At 32.5% G+C, this 24,006-nt stretch overlaps 1 long non-coding RNA gene across 1 annotated transcript in view; it reads left to right on the top strand.

Annotated features, from left to right (window-relative positions):
* Nucleotides 1-13,700: 13,700 nt before the first annotated feature.
* The window catches only part of LOC118439922 (uncharacterized), a 173,251-nt gene continuing 162,945 nt past the window's right edge, over nt 13,701-24,006 (top strand). Inside the window, exon 1 of the long non-coding RNA XR_014982958.1 lies at nt 13,701-13,788. This is a non-coding gene — a long non-coding RNA (uncharacterized LOC118439922). The remainder of the gene's footprint in view (nt 13,789-24,006) is intronic.

The raw sequence follows: 24,006 nt of genomic DNA, 5'->3' as shown, positions 1-24,006 counted from the left end.
TCTTTCTCTCTCTCTCTCTCTCTCTCTCTCTCTCTCTTTCTCTCTCTTTTTTTTTCTTTCTCTGTCTCTGCGAGCGCCAGCTGACACGTTCGTAATCGGGTACGAAATATCTCTTCGTCGGCGTTGTAAAAGCTCATCTTACTTGGTCCACGAACGTTCGATGGAGTTATCAAACATCGAATGTTGATTCGTTCCGGCGTTCGACATTTTTCCTTTTTCTTATTTCTTTCTTTCTTTCTTTCTTTCTTTCTTTCTTTCTTTCTTTTTTCTCTTTTTTTTTTCCCCCCTCGAAACGTCCGACCACACAAAGGGAAACCGAAGATCTTTTTAATGTCATTTCATCTTTAGCTGAGAGATTTTACTTTTTTTTTTTCTTTCTTTTCTTTTTTTTTTTTTCTTTTTCTTTACATAAGATCTAAGAGAAATTATCATTTATATTTACGCTTGTATGCATTATTAATTGGAATTTATTTACATTTGTTATTTAAACGATTTCAATGATAATTAGCATGTAATGATAATCACATAGGTGTCGATCTGTTAACAAAGATCATTATTTTATTTCTACATGTAAAACTGTCAGTAACGACGAGCTATCGATATGTCAATAAATCTTTACGATCGACTACTGGGCATAAGATGTAAAGATATTCACATAATTTTGCATATGTCATTTTATACAGGAGAGTTTGTGGTCGTCTGAAGGATCATTCTTCTCTTTGCTAACACGTTTTCTTAGATTTATTGTTAGATCTAAGGCATATTGGTAGCGTATAATAAATCAATACTTTTAAAAAGGTTATTATTGCATGGTCAAAAAAAAAAAAAAGAAAAAAAAGAAAAATAGATTTAGTCACGTCCATCTATTTTAAATAAAAATTATGTTCGTATCGTGATCGGTAGTTTAATTAAAGCCATCGCGTAAAGTTAATTTATGAAGAAAGGTTGGCTCCATATGAGAAAGCAACGAAGGTCCAATTAGGCTAGAGCTACTTCATTGGCAGAAGTGCTCCTGCTTATCGACGCCATTTTTCTTTCTTTCTGTTTTCTTTTTTTTTTTCCTTTTTTTTGCTTCTTCTTCTTCTTCCTCCTCCTCCTCTTGTTCTTTCTCATCCTCGTATCTTTGTTTGTATGTATGTATGAATGTATGTATGTATATATGTATGTATGTATGTATTTATGTATGGAGATATGGATGTACGTATATATATGTATCGAGGCTCGTTTGTCCGTCGAACCGCCCTTTTCCCTTTGTAGTTCGCTCGTTACGATCTTCGAAGAACATTCGATACAACCGTACGAGAAAAAGGGCTCTAATAACGAAGCAATTCTAATTACTTTTCAGTGTATAGCGTAATATGTTCTTACAGGGCAAAAGGTTGAGTTTGACGACTCTTTTGAAAAGAGTCGGCTCGTTTGTAAGGCCTAAAATTATATCCCACTGTGATGATTGGCTCCTACGTTAGTCTGATAAATGAACAAGTTGATGTAATATTGGCCTAGTCGTAAATGTTATGCTACTTGAAAAATGAATTCTATTTGTACATATCTATGTATATATATATATATATATATATATATATATATATATATATATATATATATATATATATGGATACTTTTATAAATTGGAAAAAGATTTCATGTTCAATTTTTTAATAGTAATTAATCATACGAATTAATATGAAATATTTTGTAACTTTTAATATGCTTCATTCCTTCTTCCTCTTCTTGTTTTCTTTTTTGTCCTTTTTTCCTTCTCAATTTTTACTCGATTGTACGATGTTAATTTAGCTATTAACTTTCTAAACAAATAAGATTCGTTTTTTCTTTCTTTATCTTTTTCTTTTTTTCTTTTCTCTTTTTTTTTCACCATTTTTCGTCATAATCTTCAGAGATCCAATTTGTCTGGATCATATATAAAGGGCGCTCGTAAAATAGAACATCCCTTTTTCTCTCCTCTCTAAACTCGGTTGGAATACAAATGAGATGGTCGTCTCTTCGCAGGTTGTTCGTATCTTCCCCAGTCTCTTAAGTTGTTGCAATCTTTTGAAAATTCTCTCGGTCGGTCCACTAACCGTATCTTGATAAATACATGAAAGATAATTGCTAACCGTGAACGTCGCAGCCGAGGGAGTTTCTCACGCTCGGCATAGTCATAGTTTAAATCGTAATAGTGGTACTGGTAATATACTAGTAAGAAGTATGTAAAATTTTGCGTAAGAGAAAAGCGTATGTATACGAGAAAGACACGCATAAATCTTATTGCAATGGAATAATTAACAGCTGACCGTGATGACGCATATGCAACCAAAGTGATAGAAGAAGAAAGAAACGAGAACAAATTCACGTTGCCGATTACATGAGTCTACTTCGATCGCTTTAAATTAGTCGGCAACTACGTTGGATAATTGGTAGTCAGGATATGTGCGACGATTAGGTGTACCTAGGTATGACAAATCGTTCCAGTGCTCTTCGTACGACCCTAGATTACCTTTCCCAGGCTTCGAGAATCAGCATACCGATACCATTTATTCTACGTACTTTCTGTAGGTATATATTTTTATAATTTTATATATATGTATTAAAGATATATATATATATATATGTATATATAAGGGTACGTTGTATGTATATAACAGATTGTTGATATTCACATACTTTGAATTCTTGAAGTCATTGAAAAAAAGAGTAAAACTCTTTCATACTTTCGAGTTCCTTCCTCGTTCTATGTAATTAACGTTAATCTTGTCCAAGAAAATCTCGCGAGTGTTATTTATCGAGAATCAAACGATTTAAATTCCAGATCGATTCGATCTACAAAGAGGGAATATTTATTCCAATCGACAAATCATTTCATTTATTTATTTATAAAATATAGAATTAAAGGGATATACATATATATATATATATATATGTATATATATGTATATATAAAATGAATAATTTGTAGAAGCATAAGATTAATATCGATTTTCGTGTAAGGAAGAAAGAATCTTTTTACATTTTTTTCTTTATCTTTTTCTTTTTTTTTTTTTTCTTCTTTTTTAAGTTTGTTCATTTAATTTTTGTATTCCTTTTTAAAACAGAGACTAACTTAAGTTTAACGTGAATACTGCGGCATGTGAAAAGGGTAAAAGAGACTCGCGTGCAAACTCGAAGAATTCTCGTTTGGCCTTACGATCTTGAAGATCGGAGAGACAAGCCGCTCGTTACTGACGCGACCTCCGGAGTTATGCAATTACCAGGTCTACGGAGTTCACGGTGGTGGTCTTGGCAATAAGACGCGTGCACAGTATTGCGTTTGTCGGCTCCGATCTTGTGCGAGTAGTATAGAAGTAGCTAGGTAAAAGGTGTTCACCGCACGCTTATCCACACGATACGTGACCAGAGTTCGAGATCGAACTATACCTTCCGATCTTAGTTAGTTTCATTGGAGCCATTGAATTTTCCCCTTTCAACTTTGAAAACTTGCTTGGAGGCACGTAAATGTAATAAGAAACTAGCCGGCGTCCTTGGTCTTACAGATTAGGATTAGTTGATTACTTTTCATACGATGAATTTTTCATACTCTTTTTTCTTTTTTTTTCTTTTTTTTTTCCTTTTCCTCTTTTTTCTTCCTTTATCTTAATTCGAAAATTTTTGAATGAAACGAACAGAGTATCTTGAGTATCTTTGCTCGTCGCTGTCACAAGTATCAGGAATATTATAGTTTTTATACTTCTCGATTATTAATGTTATTTCGAATGATCGTGATAATATTGATTATTAATTGTTTTTTCTTTTTCTTTTTTTTTTTTTTTTTTTTTTTTTTGATTACAAACAAAAATCATAGAAAATTTCGCTGACATGATCTGTCTGATGTGACGATCTTAGATCTTTAAATCGTAAACTTTATTCAGATTTCGATTTCAATTTGGATGAGTCAAAAGTGAGAAGAGAGTTATCGTTAAAATATTTGTGAAAGATGAAAGCACAGGCACATCTAAATGAATATTTTTAGCGGTCAATTTAATTGCAGAGTGCAACAACGAGTGTATAAAGTTGACGTGTGCATTTCTCGGTCACGCCGCTATGGTTAAATACAAAGGCGAGGCAAACGTCGACGCAACGAGTCACTCGTCGAGATCGTGTAGGAGTCCGAGAGAATTGTTGGATGAACTGGAAAATTGCTCACGCCTACGACTTCAGAATGAGAATTGTCATAAGTCGTTATGGATCACTTTGTCGATCTTTACGTACGTTTCTTTACAATTTATCATCGATTATAATTTTCTAATGTTATTTATAACAAATGTTTTACGTTTTCTTTCTTCCTTCTTTTTTTTTTTTTTTTTTTTTGTTTATTTTCTTATCACATATCGTCATATTTCATCTTTCTTCTCTTCAATCGAATTATATTTTATATATGAAAGTTCTCGATTTATCGTGTGCAACGAAGCGCCTAAAATCCTGCAACCCTATCTTCACATCGGAACTTATGCCGATCATTTAAAATTAGAGCTCTTTCTATTATTCACAATGAAAATATTCAAAATAGAAATGATTATTAAAGTCGACAAAAAGATTTTGAAAGATTCGAATGATATTCCATATAGTTTATTTTATTATCGATCAAATTATCCCACCAAGAGAAATTATGTCAAATTATAGTAAAATGTTAATGATGTTTCTGATATGATTTCCTTTTAATCGTTTGCTTGTGGTATATAATTGCGAAACTAATATTGACCTAAAAATGACGAGTAACAAGTATGAAAAAAAAAAATATAGAAATTTAAGTAATTTCCGTTCGTCTCTCTCTCTCTCTCTCTCTCTCTCTCTCTTTTTCTCTCTTTCGATGAATTCATTTATAAATTCTTTGCTTCAGGCAAGAGTTAATCATCGAGAGAACGTTAATCATGACGTTTTCGTCGTTAACGTAAAAGTATCTGAATGCCCTGGGGATCTAAGAGTTTCTTCCGAGTTTATGAGAAAATTCGAAAGGCTTTCATTAGTTTTCACCTCGATCAAGTATTAATAGTAGCGGTATAACACTTCATTACTTTCATATCATCGATAAGTATACTTTTGCATCTGGGACTTGATTTTCTACAAAAATCTCGCAGTTTCGTTTTTTTGTTTGTTTGTTTTTTGGTTTCTTTTCTTTTTTTTTCTCTTTTTTTTTTTTTTTATAATTAACATCCAATAAACGTGAAAGTAATATAGTATGTGAAATTTATAAGAATCTGTCAGATATAAATCTAATACAATCTAATACAAGATAAGGAAGAAATTTTTATCGAATGTATAATATTTTACAGAAAAAATGAAAAATAAAAAATTATTCGAAATTATATATATTTGTACAATATGTATGTATAATTAAATCTGGATTAGATTGTACAAGTAATTGAGTTGATTATTATTATCTTTTAATTATTGTCGGACACTATATTTTCTATATTGTGAAAAATTTTCATTACGACAACAGCAACAATCATAACGACAACAACAACAACAACAACAACAACAACAACAACAACAATAATAACAAAATCAAATTAGAAACTTTCTGATTTCTAATTTCTCTTCTTTTTTTTTCTTTCTCTTTTTAAGTTTGATATCGAATGATTTTTGTTTATTATTCGTATGTCCTCGACACCGTTCGTTGCTAATACAAGCGGGTGGCGTCATCGAGTCGAGTTAGCACATAGGCGGATTTAACGCTGGCCCACAAAGCTCGGTCGGTCGGTCGATCGTTCGTTCCTTCTTTCGTTATGTGTGTGTGTGTGTGTGTGTGTATGTGTGTGCGCGCGCGCACGTGTATCGCATTTCACGTCGTGCATCGTATGCGCCTCGCATACCTTTGCCCACGCACGTGAGTCAATGCGTGCCGACTGCGGTCATAGGATGACGCCAAAACGAACGAACGATCAAAGGGTTGAGAATAAAACAGAAATAAAAAGAAAGAGAAAGAGAGATCCACACACATACATACAAACATAGTCACGCATATATATATATATATATATTTCTTCGTTCATTAGTCGTTCGCGATTATCGTCACGTTTGACAACTATACGTGCCGTTAAATTTCTCGACTCTCCTTTTTCCGTGATGATCACCTTAATCTTTTCATCTTTCCTCTTTATTTCTTTGCCAATTCAAAGTTTTTTTCTCTCTTTTTTCTTTCTTTTCTTTTTTTTTTTCTTTTCTTTTCATTTGGATTTTTTAATATTCCTTAATGAGTAGAATTTTATTTTAATTCATTTTCATCTTCAATCAGTATTTTAATGAATTTTTAATTAAGTTTTTGAATGTTACGTTAATTTTGGCTAATGATATTATTTTTGATATAATAAAATTAATTTCTTGACATATTGTAATTTTTGATGTATAATGTACGTAAGTGCAATAAACGATGCAACCGGGTGCATGCTCGTGTGTTCTCGACGATAACAAAAATCATCGTAGCGCTCTTACACTTTCTCGAAAGCATTTAACTAATTGATCGCGTCGAAAGAAAATTGTAAATTGGTTTCGGCCTTGTAACGAAGCTGTCCCGCGTTCTTCGGATTATTATTACAGAGTAATTTATCTCTCGGCGGTCATTAGCGAGGACGTTAATGATTATTCGAAGCGGTGATGCTGATGCATCTCTCGATTATGTTCATTTTATTTGCTTGAACGTTTCTTCCTTGTTTCATATTTATAGAAGACCATTGAAAAAGATTTACAAAAAAATTGTCCCTAATGGAATTATTTCTTATTTCCTTTCTTCATCTTTTTCTGCAATTATTATTTTACAATAATAATCTCACAATTATCTATTCCCATTCTATATATTTTATATTACTTTGTACGATACGAAAGAAGAAAAAAAAAATTGCATGTTTTGTCCATTGCATTATATATGTCGAATGCATTTTATGCATTTTTTATGGACTATCGAACGATGAAATTTATGTAAATAATTTATTGAAATAAATCAAATGCTATTGTAAATAAAGAATAAAAGATGCATCGTATTTATTTTTTGTTTTTTTTTTTTTCTTTTTTTATAGACGATCGAACGATGAAATGGATGAAAAAAATTTTTTGAAATAAATCGAATACTAGCTTGAATAAAAAAAAAAAACAAAAAAAAACAAACAAACAAACAAACAAACAATAAAAAAACAAAAATGAAAAAAAAAGTAAAAATAAAAATAAGAAAAGAAATGGAAGATTATGAACTTTCGTCTCGTGATCATTAACGCGTCACGGATATAAACATAGAGAATGACGACGAACATTAAAGGATGACGATGAGAAAGAGAAGAGAAAGGGGGAAAAGGAGAAAGAGAGTGGGAGAAGAAAAAAAGAGACGCAGTCTTGGTCATGTTCGCGCATATTAATTCGTGGTACTGCTTCTCTCTGCTTTCATTGACGTAAAGTGAGTCAGAGAAGCGTAAGTGACTTCAGCGGACAACCATTCACCTCGAATTTCATTCAGGTGAGTGCGTCATAGCCGACCTTTAGACGACATTCTCGGAACTACATTCGTACGATTGGCAAAGACGGAACAAGAGATATTCGGATCGTCTTTTCTATTCTTTCCGAAATATAATTTATTAAAAGATTTTCAAATATTTTCATCTCAAGTAGTTTTGAAATTTTTACAATTTTTACTCTTCTCATTAATCGTTTCTTATTTTTTTTTCCTCAGTTTTCTCGTATCATACCTATTTATTATGATTTTTAAATTATTTCTACATTCTACATACATATATATATATATATATATATATATATATATATATATATTAATTCGAATTTCATATTACTATTTAAAATTGTCATAATCATCATGTTGAGAGCCATTCTAATTTTCCGACAATAATTAATTTAACAATATTCGTGGAAAAATTTGCAAATTACAGATCAACTAACACGATTTTATGTGAACTTATGTGAAAGGATTCAAACGAAGTATAAATCATTATCGATAAAATATTAATGATATAAAATATATCATGTACTTTTTACGGATAGATCAATTTCCTTTCGATCACGATAAATATATATGACAAATCGTAGATAAATTAATAATAGTATTTAACAATCTTTAAGTCCTTATTCAGTTGGTTTTCGATCATTAGTCGAGTCGAAACAAGGCCGGAGACCTTTTGGGATCGTAAAGCATCCTTAAGATCCGTGAAAGGATATTAACTCCCACGGTTAAAGTCGCGCAGTCAACGACCAAAGTACCGCTCCCACATCCTCCGTGTCGAGGTTGAAAACGAGGAATGAGGTTGCAAGGATCACGGTCAGGACGACAAAGGACGTATGCTAAGGAGAAAACTATAAGAGGAATAAGGAGAGAGAACATGCGAACCAACTTTGTAGTATCGACTGAAATCTCGTAGAAACCGGCTTTGAGCTATCTATAAATATTTAAATGGTATCTATGTTTAGTTTAGAATAATATCTACATAGATACTTATATACATATATAAGTATTAGAGATTCTAAATCGATAAATCGAAACACCTCATCGTTTTTATTTCAATTTTAATATCTGTAGAATAAGTTTAATAAATTAATAATTATATTATATTTATATATATATATATATATATATATATATAAATATATATGTATATATGTATGTATATAGATATATATTTATATTTTATCGTGTAAATTAAATTTATTTACAATTTAAAAACAAAAGAGTATATTTGTATTATACTATTTATTTGGACGTATTAATATAAATTTGACAAAATTAGAAATATATTGATAGTTCGTATAAAAAATTTTTTAGATAATTCCACCGATCGAGGGTGAATTTCATTGATCGTTATAGATCATCAACGATATTTTATTGTACAATGATAGCATACAATTCGATTAACGTTTCCGTAAAAAGAACAAGAAAAAAGAGAGAGAGAGAGAGAGAGAGAAGAAAAACATCGAGGTCGCGGTCAGAAGTTTAGCAAAAAAATGTAACTGCAACTAACTTTATGAAGTGCAGACACCGTTCTTTGGAGAAAGGAAGAAAGAAGCGATCGAAGAACGAGCTACCGTTAAATAAAACTTTCAGCAAGGTCGGATCGGATCGGATGGAGAGAACGTTTTCATCGTTGATTCGTCAACCTTTTGCAGCTGGATATATCAGGTTGATTCCAACTCTTAAATTCGTTTTCTCCGCTCGGTCGCGCTAGAACGCCTTCTCGGTTTCTGCGAAATTAAGGGAAATCATTGCTCCTTATAAAAAAAAAAAAAAAAAAAAAAGTATCTCACGAGAATGTCCCTTTAATTTTCTTGCTTATAAATATCTTCTAATCGTTTCTTTCAAATCTTCTTGGAAGATGAAATTTTTGAATCACTCAAAGAATTTACAAAAAGAAATCTTAAAAATAATGTTCCTTCGAGATATGAAAATGATATTGATTATTGTACGAAATTAGATTGAAATTAGAAGAATAATCGTAAGAAATATAATAAGATAAATGTGATATCTAGTTACATATTTTAATATCATTTGAATTAATAATTTTTAAATAATAATACGAATAATTTTCATATATCGTATATTAAATAATAATCATACTAAAATGATATTTCAATAAACACGGATATAATGAAAATAAAATTATTTTACAATCTCGATTTCTTTTTTAAATAATAATAATCATATTTATACGTTTAATATAGATAAGAGTCTATATATACGATAGTTAACTGTTTTACAATAAATTAAAAAATCTGAAGATGAATTAGATAAATTAGATAATTTGTAGTGAAGACCGTATCATTTGAGTTTTTATATAAACAGGTGGAAGGGATTGTTTTTCTTTTAGTAGGATTCATTGTCGTCGGTCGATCTAACACAAGTTCGCAATGGAAAATTGCACAGGTGCCGTTTCTTCGAAGATCTACGAGCTGTCTCCTTTCTTCTTCATATCCTTCTTTCTTACTTTCTTTCTTTTCATGTTGTCTTTTTTCACCAAACACGATTCGTTTCTTAATCGTTTTGAGGTATCCAAGTGGTGGATTTCTCATCTCTCTTTATCTTTGGTAACGTTAGCGGTGTCGGTGGTGTAAAAGTGCCGCCAGAACTTTTTTGCCAACGTGCCCAGAAGTTTTCGCTCGAGGCACTTCCAGGATCCCTGAGAAAGTCTCGTCGTCTTTGTATAGATCGCCTTTCTTTCGTTTCACCATGGTAGAAAATGCCAGTACCGATTTCGTCTGATGGTCGGCAAGATTACCATTAAGACGATACTTTTAACTTTTAAGAAAGAAAAGAAAGCAAACTATTTATATGTGTGTGTGTATGAGTATTTATATGAATTAGTAAGTAGAAAATATATATCCAATTTCAAAAGATTAATAAAACTATCCTTTATCGTTCTTAAATTTTCTATGGAATACGATTTATTAATTATAAGTAAAGAAATTCATTCATATGTAGCTGAATGATATGTATATATATGTAAAATGGCGTATTACGCATGCGCGTCCGAAGTGTCCGCCATAGTTGCGAAGCAACCAATCAACTCTTATTTCGTATTCGTCGTGTGTTAGAGATTGTCACGAAATTTCGTCGTCACGTTAATTACAGGTAATTAATATATTTTATCTAACGTATACAATTATTTTTTATACCGATCGATTGCCGAAAATGCGATTTTCACGTGTGTACGATCGTAGGTCTTGGCATCGTCTAGTTTAATAGATATTCGTCAAAATAAAATCTTCGATCTTGTGTTTCTATCATGGAACTATGGCGTCATATTTATTTCTCGAATTTTTCAAGATTTATTTTCGCAATATCGATATTTTTCTTCTTTTTTAACGATACTCTAATTAATAATCTTTCATTAACTTGTCAAGTCCGATATTATTTCGTCTTATATACGATTTTTATATGTACACGTAAGTATCTCTCTCTCTCTTTCTCTCTTACCTCTTGCATTCATATATATATATATATATATATATATATATATATATTTAATTTAAGCTAATATATATAATTATATTGTATTAATATCGATCTAACATTCATTCAATTTTTCAAAATATCTACAAGAATTTTACATGGTATGCTAGAAATAATATTTGATACGTAATATTCTTAAAAATGTAAACGAAAGTTTCAATAGAAAGAAAGAGAGAGAGAGAGAGAGAGAGAGAGAGCCAGAGAGAGAGAGAGGAAGAGATAACATTGGGATATATACAACATGAAAATATCCGACGACGTCCTTTGTTTACGAATTTTTAGTATCGTAGTCTTGAATGGTAAGAAACAAAATAGAAAGCGATGATAAACTTTTACTACAGGCATATATATATTCATGTGGGTTTGTACTATTCCGAGAATTTTTGGTAAGAACAAAATTATGTAAACAATGAAAGAGCGTGTTCTTATTATGACTTTGACGAATTGCTTAGTTCTCTTTCGTCTACGCGACTCTTCGGACGTGTTAAGACTTGCTCCTGCGTTAGAATTTAGAATTTATAAATTATTATCGATTCTTCTATAGCTCGATCAAATCTGGATTGATCTAATTCTAATTTAATTGATTCTCGTTAAATTGATTTTGTTTCATAAATAAGTAATGAGTTTACTATATGAAAGTAAAAGTAAGAGAATAATATTTATAACATATATATATATATATATATATATATATATATATATATATAAGATGTATATATTAAAATATATAATGAACTCTTTACATACATGTATCATCAATATATCGATAATCTAAATATAATTATCTCTTTTTTTTCCTATCAGTTTAAAATTCTTTCTAAATATACGTGTATTTGAATGTTAACTCCGAATTGTTTAGATTAAACAATATTATATATTTATTATCGAGAAAAGTGAACGTGAGAGATAATCGTAATTGCGAGAATTGAAAAGGACCAAGAAGAAAAGTTGGAACGATGAAGGCATCTTTCAGCCCCAACCCACGTCCAAGAGGGCATCCCCTTTTCAAGATAGAAATCTCACGTGGATATACCTTCTCGCTCGGACTTATAAGAGCTTATTTATAAACAGACGCAGCCACCACAATGGTTATTGTTTCAGCGCACGGTATGCGAAGCGGCGTCGTATGCGCCGCCTATTTATGACACATTATGCGAAAGCGCACCCGATAGCAGTGCATACGAGCAGTATTGCATTTCGTGCCATTGTGATGGCAACAATGATATAGTCCGGGCCCATATGCTTTTCTCTCTCTTTCTTTCTCTCTCTCTCTCTCTCTCTCTTTCTCTCTTTCTCTCTCTTCCTCTTCCTCTTCCTTTTTCTTTTTCTCTTTTTCAACGGATAGCATAAATCATGATTCGTGCTCGAGTTTACCACGAAGTGGGTGTCGAGCTCGAACGCTTCATTTCTTTCTTCTTCTTCTTACTTCTTACTTTCTTTTTCTTTTCTTTTTTTTTTTCGTTTTCTCTTTCTCTTATTTTCTTTTTAACAACGTGAGATTTGAAAATATTTCTAACGAGGTTTTCGACGAGGTTTTAATTTTCTTTTTTTTTTTTTCTCCGATTTGATCACTCCTGTATCCGATTGATCTTTTAACATTTCCTTATGACGATTTAAAGTTCTCTATGAAATGCAATAGATAATTATTGAGTATGATTACCTATTGAAATTCGATACTCGAGGTTTCGCCTCAAAGATAGAAAGTAGTAATATCACTTGGTAGTATATTATGGTTTCCAGAAATACGGAGAATTTCGATGTTAAGGTTCATTAAGGTGGATCGTTAAGTCAAGAAGAAACGGCGAACGGTCGACCTTTGGAATTTGAAAATATGAATTCTGAAAGGAAGATATACGTAATAAGCTTTGAAGAGCAAAAGAGTAGAAAAAACGGTAGTCCGAATGATCCGTGAGAAAGAGAAGGTATAAAGTTGATTTCTCTTGGTATGCAAATCGTTGAATAAAGTTAGGATATAGATATATACATGTATATGTATATTCTTCGAAGATAGTATTAACTGCACTAACGTATGTTCGTATTGTCAAGTAATTATCGTGATCATTGAAAACATTGAAAATTGTTTATTATGAAAAGGCGAACGATCATCTCGATTAAAAATGATTTTGATTCTATCAGATAAAGAGAAAAACGTCATAGAATATAGAGAAGCCTATCTTCTCTCTTTCGACTTTCCGATTGGCGCATGGCGAGTTCCAGTCGCGCGAGCGACAGCACGGTCGCGCCGCATTCCAGCCACGCGCCTTGCCTAGGAACATTGGCGTAACTTTACTATCGACCCTTTAATTATTGATAATAATTTAATAATAGCCAACAATATATATATATATATATATATATCGTCGAGCAAACGATTTTATTTATTAAGTCTAATCGTAAGTGTACGTATATTATTAAAATTTGTGAATTGTATAAAAATCCAATGAATTTCTTTTGGCATAATAAGCAAATATTATGAAAAGGATAGAAGAAAGAATTCTATAAAATCAATGAAAAATAAAATCAATGATATCGTTAGAAGAAAAGGAAAGCGATGATCGATATCATTGATCATCTATCCCATTTCAATATTTATACTTGGATATTCATATTTGAGATTAAATCTCAAATGGGTTACGATATTTGGGGTTGAGAAAATTGCAATGGTTACGCCAATGGAAGGACGGTAAGAACAGTAAGAGCAGCACGAGCCTCGACCACGGCAGTCGTGCTCGAGCGGAGGCGGTGGGAGCCGTCCTCTCCTCTACATCGTGGAGAAGCGAGGAGAAGAGAGGAAATGGAAGCAAAAAGAATTGAAGGTAGGAATGGAGTTGGAAAAGGGGCAAGTGGCGAGAGGTGGTGGCAGACAGTGGTGGTAGTGATGGTGGTGGTGATGGTGGTGGTGGTGGTGGTGGTGGTGGTGCTTGGTGCTGCTGCTGCTGCTGCTGCTGTTGTTGTTAGAGAAGGGGTTCAAAAGAGGTGAAGGAGGTGGAGGTGGAGATGGAGAAGGAGGGAAGTGGTCGCGAGCGTGGACGAGTAAAGGAGAGAGGGAGCACCGCGGGACGCAATCACGTCCTGCACGCGCCGTGCCCCGAGCCACTTACAGACGCTGTTACACGAGGCATCCACTCTCTTTCCATTTCTCTTCTTCATCTATACTTCCTTTTCAATTTACTAAATTTATCTTCAATTTTATATCCTATTTCTATCCATTACAATTCGTCTCTAATATCGTATAATAGCATTAAGAAAAATTATTAATTTTTCTTCCTTTTTTTTTCATTTTCCTTTCTTTTTTTTTTTTTTTTTAATGTGGTAGGCATATCTAATTTATACTTTCAATTGATTTGCATAATATATTTAGGACTGTGGAATAGATATAATTTGTTGGATTTAAATTTCAATTTATTAGAGAATATATGTCGCGATAGTTAGAAAGTAAATTGAAAGTTGAATTTTGTGGAATTGAATTGACATATACTTTGTTATAAGTTTTAAGTTTATCGTTGGAATAAAGAAGATGGCGTGTATATATATATATATATATATATGATTGCATATATTAGAAAAGGGTAGGTTCTGTTTCGTGTAACATCGCTTTGGTCACGACTTCGATCACGAGGCGCATAGTGGTCTGACCCACGAGCTCCTAGCGTTCTGAGTACGTTCCAAGTGTGGGAACTACTCATCCCCGAGACTCTCGGCGACCTTTCGTTGCAACCTGCAACCGCATCTCTGTTTCTTATCTTCTCCCATTGAAGGTTTGCTCTAGATGTTCCTGAATATATGATATCTAATCTTTTTTTTTTTCCTCTTTTTTTCTTTTCCTTTTTAAATTGCAAATGTATAGGAAGACTTTTTTCTTTTTCTTTTTTTCTTTTTACCATTCAATGAATTTCAAAGCTAGAGAGTTATCTTTAGAGAAACGTTGCCGTGCGCATTTCTACGTATGTATCCATATATACAAGTACATAGATAGAATTTTGCTTTTTAGTTTCATTTAAAAGATAGATGGTTAAGATAGATAGCTAGTTTCCCGGCCACCTGCACCATTCTCTGGAATGCGTTTTCTGCAGTCGATGATCCTCCCATACTAGACGCTCACGAAACGAGCAAAGTTCAAGGTAGATTACTCGACATTTAACGAGCCTGCGGTACTACATACTACATCGGATACATCGGATACATCGGCTGTCGATTCGCGTGTCAAGATTTCTTCTAGCTCCTTCTTTTGCTATGCCAAGGATGCAGAATCCATTTACGTTGTATCCTATCGAGAGAGACTAATGGATGCATCTATAAAATACGAAAGAAATTTCTTCCTTTAGATAGTTATTCTTGATTTTTTATTTTATCGATGTTGTTAAAAGAATTATCATTATATTGTTATCCTTATTGATTTCCTTTTTTTTTTTTTTTTTTTATTTTAATTCGTTCCTCTTAATGGACGCCGGAGACGTTTATCTCGTAAGGGAAGAATCATCTATTGGATAAAAGAAAGAGGAAAAAAAAAAGGAAAAGGAAAAAGAAGAAATGAAAAGATGAGAAGAGAGGGCATTCGTGAAATTTAAGATCGTGACCCCGCGAGCAGAAGTGAGCCTCGGTAAGACTCACGGCCGTGATCTCTGATCTGGATTGGCCGCTTGATCCGGTTCTGCTTCTCAGTTCGAAGGCTCACAATTACTATCACAATGGCGAATCCTCGAGGGTGCGTTCGAGTTCGTGTCGTGCGAGGTAAACTACAGGCTACGAGATCGATACGCTCCTCTCGTTCATCGCGATCTTCATTTTTGATGATTGCTGTTTTAGCGTACTCGATCGAATGACCTTCGGGCGATTTTCTACTGATTATTCAAGAAAAAAAAAAAAAAACAAAAAAAAAAGAAAAAAAGGAAACAAGAAACAAAAATATTAAAATAATCTTTAAAATCAAATTTCTATGTCGTTTTTTTATTTTCTATCATAGATTTAATAATTATAATATATATACATATGGAAATAAATAATATTATAAGTTTAAATTAATTAATAATATCGTTAGAAGGTAAATGTGTACACAAAAGTTGAAGTTCATCGTGATAAGATATTATAGAAGATGGTAAATACCATGGTCGTGGATAATTAATATATATTAATTATCGACAAAAGCTTAAGTATCGAGAACGTGCTTAAATAATAAACGACGTTCGAGTTGTTGCTTATCTGTCAAAATGTCAACCATTTCTATAGGTAGTAACTATTAAACGGGATGTATATGCATGTATGTGGGGTTAATTAATTAGCAGATGAGCAAGCACTCTTCTACGAACGGACAATGTTCTTGGCCTCGTTAGAGAGCAGAGTATGCAGATGAGATCTATTCATGAACGAAGCCCCCAATTAAAGCTACTCTCGTCGAGAGAAAACGTTATACGATGAATCGAACGAACGTTAAGAGAGTGCCAAGATGGTTGACAAAATATAATTATTCGTGTCCCGACATGATGTATTCAAAACGAGTTCTCCTTCTTTCTTTTTTCTTTTTTTCTTCTTTTTTATTCTGTTTCTCTTTCTCTCTCTCTCTAGAAGAATTAAACTAAAGAACTACTTAAATTACTATCTAGTTTATGAGCTTGTTAATTATGTATCTATTTATGTTTTTAACTTGATTACATATGTATATCGAAATAATAATTACATTTATGTATTTAACACATCGGCACTGTATTTAATATAGATTTTATGTCGAACATTAATGACATTTGTTTATCGACCTTCAAAGATAAAATATTTATTATCAATGACAACAGAAAATAGAGGATGGATATAATAGTATATATGTGCGATTTTGTAAGCCTGTGAATTAAATGGTCATAGTAAAAATAATAGTATACATATTATAACACTATGACTTATGGTTTTATTTACTTTTTTTCATAATGTCACGTTATATAATTTTCTTTCTCTTCTTTCTTTTCATTTTTCTTTTTTTTCTTTTTTTTTTTAGACACAACAAAAAATAGTTTATAAAATTAATATCTCCATTAATATCTCCATTTCGTCGTCATCGACATGTTTTTTTGAATTTTTTTTTTCTTTTTTTTTCTTTCAAGGACGATTAATATTTCTTGCGTTTAAGATAGATTATATTAAGAATACTATTATTTAAATGAAAATCAGTTTGACGTGATGTAATATATGATAATATGATATAATCGTAAGTAGCATAAGTTAAGAGAACTTCAAGGACAATAACAAACTCTCTATGGTTTGTTTCAAGGCGAGATTAACGAATGACCTTTAACGAGTCCAGACACTCGGTCGCCTAGGCTCTCTCTTTTTCTCTCTTTCTTTCTTTCTCTCTTTCTCTCTCTTTCTCTCTCTCTCTCTCTCTATCATGGAGTATAGCTAGTAATCGTGAGAACGTATGAGTAGCTCGTCTAATGACGAAAGAGCATGAAGTCTTCGAGTTGATTCGGCATTTGTATCGGCATCCGGGACACCTGTTTTCGAATGTATCCACGTTGGTGACTCTTACGCAAGGTTTTAGAAAGAACCACACCTGTTAAACTAGGATCTAAGAGTACGCGTGTCTAGTTTTAATTATCTTTTTTTTTTTTTTTTACTTTAGAAGGACACTAGAACGAAGCGTATTGTTTCTTCAAATATAATGGGAATGAATTTTTGTTCATTGGATTATTATTTTAAATGAAACAATCGTATGAGATAATTTATCGTGACATTTTATTAAAATATTTTAAGAAACGATTGAAATAATATTGATATTTGTAAAATAAGTACAGTTAATTATAATCTTTCATAAAAGTAATTAAATTCAATTAAAAAATAAAAAAAAATGTACGTATATCGTTTATATTATCAAGATTAAATTTTATTCAATATCTAATCGTTTCTAATCATTCTCCAACAAATTTTTATATACCATCATTTCGTTTTTATCGAAACTTTCGCTCGTATATTCTCGTTAAGAGAAGTAACGACGTAGATAAGTCGTACGTAGACATGAAAAAAAAATCAAGTTTGGAGTTTCAAGGTTCGAAAGATTATGCAGGTATGTACGTTATCGTTTTCTGTGTGATAACTGCTCGAATATCAGAGAGTATCTCCCGACGAAAGGAGAAATAAATAAAATCTGATCGATCGAGGGTGTCGTAATCAACATCGAAGCGAGATAAAGTAGTTGATAATGTTTATTTAATAATTATCATGCGTCTCTGTGTTTGGACTTGAGTCAAATAAAAAAGATTTATTTTTTATTATAGCTATTACATTTTTTTTTTATATCTTTTAAGATTTACATAGAATAATTATTTATTCGTTATTAAAATGATTTTGATATTTTTTTGTATGATTATATTTAATCATTACGATTATTGATTACAAATGTAATTCATTGATAATCTCTCGAAGATTTGATTTAATTCATATTAATTTAAACCATTCGATGAAACATTTTGTACAATATATTTTATAGCAACAATGATATTATTTTTTTTTCTTCTCTTTTTTCTTTTTTTACGTGTAATTTTTACCGCTTTCATTTTAGATAGATTTTATTTGTTAATTTTACGTTATATTATCGAAAGGAAAAAATCGTAAAATCTCGATATAAAGTATTTTTGTTAAATCTATACAAGATACGTATATATATGTATATGTAGTTGCGATCAAAAAGACAAGAAGAGAAGAGGAAGAAGTTGAAAACCGTAACGACACGACCAAAAGATTCACGATTGATTTCATCTCGATAGGATCAAAGATTTATATTCGATTTCCTTGATTCATCTTCTCTTGCAACATTTACACGTATTCCATATTACGTACGTACATATACACACATACACACACACACACACACACACACACATATATATATATATAAATCGTATTAGTGAATCAGACGATAGCATTGTTAATCCATTCTTCTACGTATATGTATATGTATGAATGTGTGAATGTTTAAAACGTCCTCTCATGGGGCTACACCTTTCACGTGACGTCCAGGTTCATCCAGGTTTCGAAAAAAAGGTCTGCACGATTCCTCTATTTTATTTCTCGTCTCCAATTAATTTGGCTGTGGAAGCGTGGCGTAGTCCCCAGTACGAAAACAAAGCAATCGCCTTCTTCTATCTTCTTGCCAAGGCCCAAGCTAACCCGTTCGTTTAATTAGCGAGTATTGTGAATGAGAGAGAGAGAGAGAGAGAGAGAGTAAGAGAAAGACAGAGAAACAGAAAGAGAAAGAGAGAAATAAAGAAAGAGAGAGAGAGAAGCAGAAGCGCGGGTCCAGGCTCGGATATCACGTAACAAGATCTTAGCCGGTGTTCAGTACGCGGAGGGTTAATGATGCTATCGCCATACAGTGCCAAAGCGATCGCATTACAGATACGATCGGATGCATTCGCATGGCTCAAACCAGCGAGCATACGACGTCGATATTTCTTTACCGATCGCCGCTTATCCCACGTGTCTTTCTCTTTCATCTTTCTCTCTTTCTCTCTTTCTCTTTCTCCTTCTGTCTTTTGCTATTCTTATTGTTATTTTTGTTTCTTTTTATTTTAAAAATGTCATTGCAAAAATGTTATATATTCTTTTCAAACGGTAGGAGTGTTTATATATTGGATAAAATAGTAACTGATAATATAGATTATTAAAAGAAAAAAAAAAGGGAAAAAAATAATAAAAAAAAAAAAAAAAACAGAACAAAAAGAAAAAGGAATAAAACAGAAATTGATCTATTCCGAGTAATATGGATTACTAAAGAAAGAAATTAATTTGTTGCTAATTCTATTTCAAATATATTATCGTATAAGTGTTAGTATATGATAAAATTGTTTATTGATGTGACGCTATATATATATATATATATATATATATATATATATATATATATATATATATTCTACGATTGTTTTTCTCTTCGTGGGTATTTTTTTTTCTTTTTTAGATAATAAAAATATTGTATTACTATATCAAACGAAATATATTATTTCAATTCATAATAAAAACGATGAAAATAATTCTTTGTATTTTTTATATCACGATAATAATAAAATATATAATATAACAAATACTTTCTATAATAACGTATTATTGTTATTTTTTAAAATAGTACTGCAATATCGATTATCGTTATCATCATAGTTTTCTTCGATCAAGATGATAGAGAAGATCTCTCGATCTTTTTATATCTTCGTGTATCGTCTGTGGGAACTTGGAACTTCTCACGTCCGTTTCTAACCATCTAGAGATCCTTACCTCTCTCGGTAGTTTCTCCTACGTAATCTCGTTTCCTCGACTTCTCTTTCTCTCTCTCTCTCTCTGTCTTTCTCTCTGCCTTTCTCTCTCTCTCTCTTTCTCTCTTTCTCTCTTACTAAGAAACACGCTCGTGGCATACACGTGCGCGATCGGAGAGCAGCCGCCAACGCATTGTTATTACGTTTTACGTGCTTCATATGTATCACGTATAAACGCCACGTGCAGCGACTCTAGGCACTTTTCTTCTTTGCCTTTGTATATACATATATATATATATATATGTATGTATATATGTATATACATACCTATATGTATGTATGACACATACTTATGTACATGGAACAGCGATACGAGTCGTAACGCAAAGAGATGGGAGGAGCCTCGTGGCGTGTAAGTGCCTTGCACACTAATTACTATATTAATTGCTTCCTCGCGGGCTATCTTATATTGATTAAAGTCACACGAGACATCTCTCTCTCTCTCTCTCTCTTTCTCTTTTTTTCCTTATACATATAAATATGTACATCGTATACATATTTAATCAAGAATCTTGTACAGCTATTTCGTACTTACACATGTAGGAATAGGTGTATCAGTGTCGAGTATCTAATAAGAAAGTAATTTTATTTCTTTCTCTCTCTCTCTCTCTCTCTCTCTCTCTCTCTCTCTCTGTCTCTTTCTTTTTCACTCTCACTCACTTTTTTTTATTTCTTTAACTGATTTAAGCATATCCTTGTGAAATTTGAAGTGAGTTAATTTAATGATTTAAATGATACCATGCCAGGTATTCGACTTACGCGCGACGATTTTAATTAATCGAACCTTGTAAAACGCCTCTTTCGCTTTCGAAGGATCGTGGCCTTGAAAAGTTACCTATGCTATAGATGATTTACGAAGCTTGTAATCGTCCGGTGAGAGTGGTTATCGATTTATCGGAAATCGATTAAGGATATATCTTTTTTTTTTTTTTTTTTCGTTTTCTAATTATTACCGGAAAAATTATTATCGGAAAATATTTCTGGTTTATAGAAAATTATACGAACTTGTGTGATCGTATTTTACATTTAATTTTATCTATATCATGCTGAAGGGAATGTAATCGTTGGGGACGATTATATGTAGGTGTTAAAAATCACATTAATTCGTAATTACGAAAATTCTCGTGTACTTATTGATATACTGTTAAAAAAGAAAGAGAAAAAAAAAAGAAAAAAAAAGAAAAAAAAAAATAAACAAAAAAAAAAAATAAAACAAAAAAAGTAATTAATAGAAATGTATCAGCATAAAAAATTGCATCAGTTCGTAATACAAAATCGTAAATATATACGTACGTATTTTACTGGAGAAAAAATATCAACTTGTTTAGCTATAAAATGAAGTTATGTGTTTTTAGTACAAAGGGTAGACACAGAGACCTACATTGAGAGGACGACGTTATTCGAGCGTGTCTGTCGGTTAGTTCTTCTTTTTTTTTTTTCTCAGGGACGATCCAAGTTGTATTCGGGCTTTCGAGGAAAGGTAGTAAAATGTTGAAACGACGTCGGCTGTGGTGGCGGTGGCGGTGGTGGTGGCAGCGGCAATGGTGGTGGTGGTGGTGGCAGTGTTGGTGGTGGTGGTGGTGGTGGTGGTGGTGGTGGCGGCGGCGGTCTCGACCGCAGATTTATGCGTAGTAAAGGTGAACGCCTTAGAGGCATCTTCGTGGCCATTTCAACCCTCTCTTTTCTTCCCCTTTTTCCTTCCTTTCTCTTTCTTTCCTTTCCTTTCCTTTCTTCTTCTCCATCTCTTTTTCTCTTATTTCTTCGTTCACGTATCCAGACATATAGGGTGGTACATAAGGACGAACATTAGCGGTGTCCGCGTCGGTACTTACGGATAGTTACCGTGCGGCATCGTAAATTATTACCCACGCCCCGAAACTTTTAGTGCCACTCTCTTGCGCTCACGAGCACACACACACACACACACAATACTTTTCGGGCTATTCTTCTTCTTCTTTCGTACGAGAGAATGAGACGAAGAGGAAGACGAAGAGAAAGAGAGAAAAATTTATTCGGATTTGTTTAGGATTTTTTTTTATTTTTTTTTTTTATTTATTTATTTATACCTTTTTTTTCTTTTTTTTTTCTCTTTTTTTTTTTTTTTTTTTTTTTTAGTCACATCGCACGATGAGCAATGTCCTTCGACATAATAATTATTTAATAATACGGTGTACATTAGTGATATGTTATTCGATATGAATGGAAGTTAAGGATAAGTGAATCACGACTTGATAATAATTATGTTTATTATTATGTTGGTGCGATGTATGATATATTAAAGGAGAAGAAATGACGATACTGGATGATAATTACGAAGATACTTAAGATTGATAAAATTATTGATTATTAGGAACGCATAAAGAAAAGAAATCAATGTAAATATATTTTTCAAGTAATCTCGCTATAATCTCTTTTCTTTTCTGATTCTCTTTTGATGGCGTTTAAAATGACACTTTTTACTTTTTTTTCGTTCAATCTCTTTGCGTTACTTAACTTTCTTTTCTTTTTTTCTTCTTTTTTTTTTTTTTTCTTTTCCCCCTTTTGGTTCATCCAGTAACGTCGACGAGGCGATAGGACGATTAGACGGAGATTAATTAGTTTCTCGTCTCTGTGGGAGAGTGTTTTTATATAGAGACAGGGAGGAAGACAAAGCGAGATCGGTACATGGAGGTCGCGTCACGAAGAGAAGAAAAGTGAAGAGAAGTGAAGAGAAGAGAAGAAAAGAGAGAGAGAGAGAGAGGGAGAGAGAAAGAGAGAGAGAGGGCGACGTCGAGGTAATCTCGAACGTGGAAGTAGAAGAAGAGAGGATAAAAGAGAAGGAAAGGAGAGTGTGAGAGGGCTGGGAAGAGGAGAGGGAGGTCAAATGCTCCAAGGGAAAAAGGAGAAAGGTAGAAGCGAGCAACTTCGACTTGGTCACGCATTTCGAAGCTGAGCAATAGCAATCAGAAGTCCGTTTATTGCTGACTGCTACCTCTCTCTCTCTCTCTCTCTCTCTCTCTCTTTTTCTCTTTCTCTTTCTCTCGAAGGCTAAGTGCAATTACAGGTTGCACCGAGATAGACGGCGCTCGCATAAAGCCAGCCACCGGTCGCACGTTTCAGAAGTCTGCTGGGAGCAGGTTTCGGTTACGATTGACGCGTTTCCGAGATTATTACCGTGGAATGATCAAGCTTGGAAGAAGATTTTCTTCTTGTTCATACTATAATTAGGATGTCTAGAGAGACAGAGAGAGAGAGAGAGAGAGAGAGAGAGATCATCGGTTCACGTCTGAATCATGCGGATATACATATTTCTCACTAACACGTTGTAATTCGAAACTTCCCTGAAATGGGACAATTTCGAAACTTTCGAATTTAATTGTGTTTAATTGGCGTATTATTATAAATATAAGAATTATGGGCTTTCATATATTCTTTCTTTTTTTTTCTCTTTTTTTTTTTATAAATGTAATCGAGCGAAATTTTAGATTTTCCTAACGTTTAAGTTTTTTTTTTTATTTTCTTTTTTCTTTTTTTTCTTTCTTTCTTTCTTTCTTTCTTTCTTTCTGATACAAGTTGATCTTTCTTTAAATATATTTTTATCGTATTAAAAAATATGAAAGTAAAATAAAAAGAAAATATTAAAATATAGAATAGAATATAAAGATTGTAGATATTTAAGAACAATGGACTTATATATATATATATAGAATCGTTTCATATTTTCTATGAATATCGACATTCGTCGGCACTTCCAAGCAGCAGCCG

The sequence above is a fragment of the Vespa mandarinia genome, chromosome 14 (genome assembly GCF_050613455.1).
Source record: "Vespa mandarinia isolate Hongniang chromosome 14, ASM5061345v1, whole genome shotgun sequence".
Taxonomy (NCBI): domain Eukaryota; kingdom Metazoa; phylum Arthropoda; class Insecta; order Hymenoptera; family Vespidae; genus Vespa; species Vespa mandarinia.
This window is presented reverse-complemented; position numbering and strand designations above follow the sequence as displayed.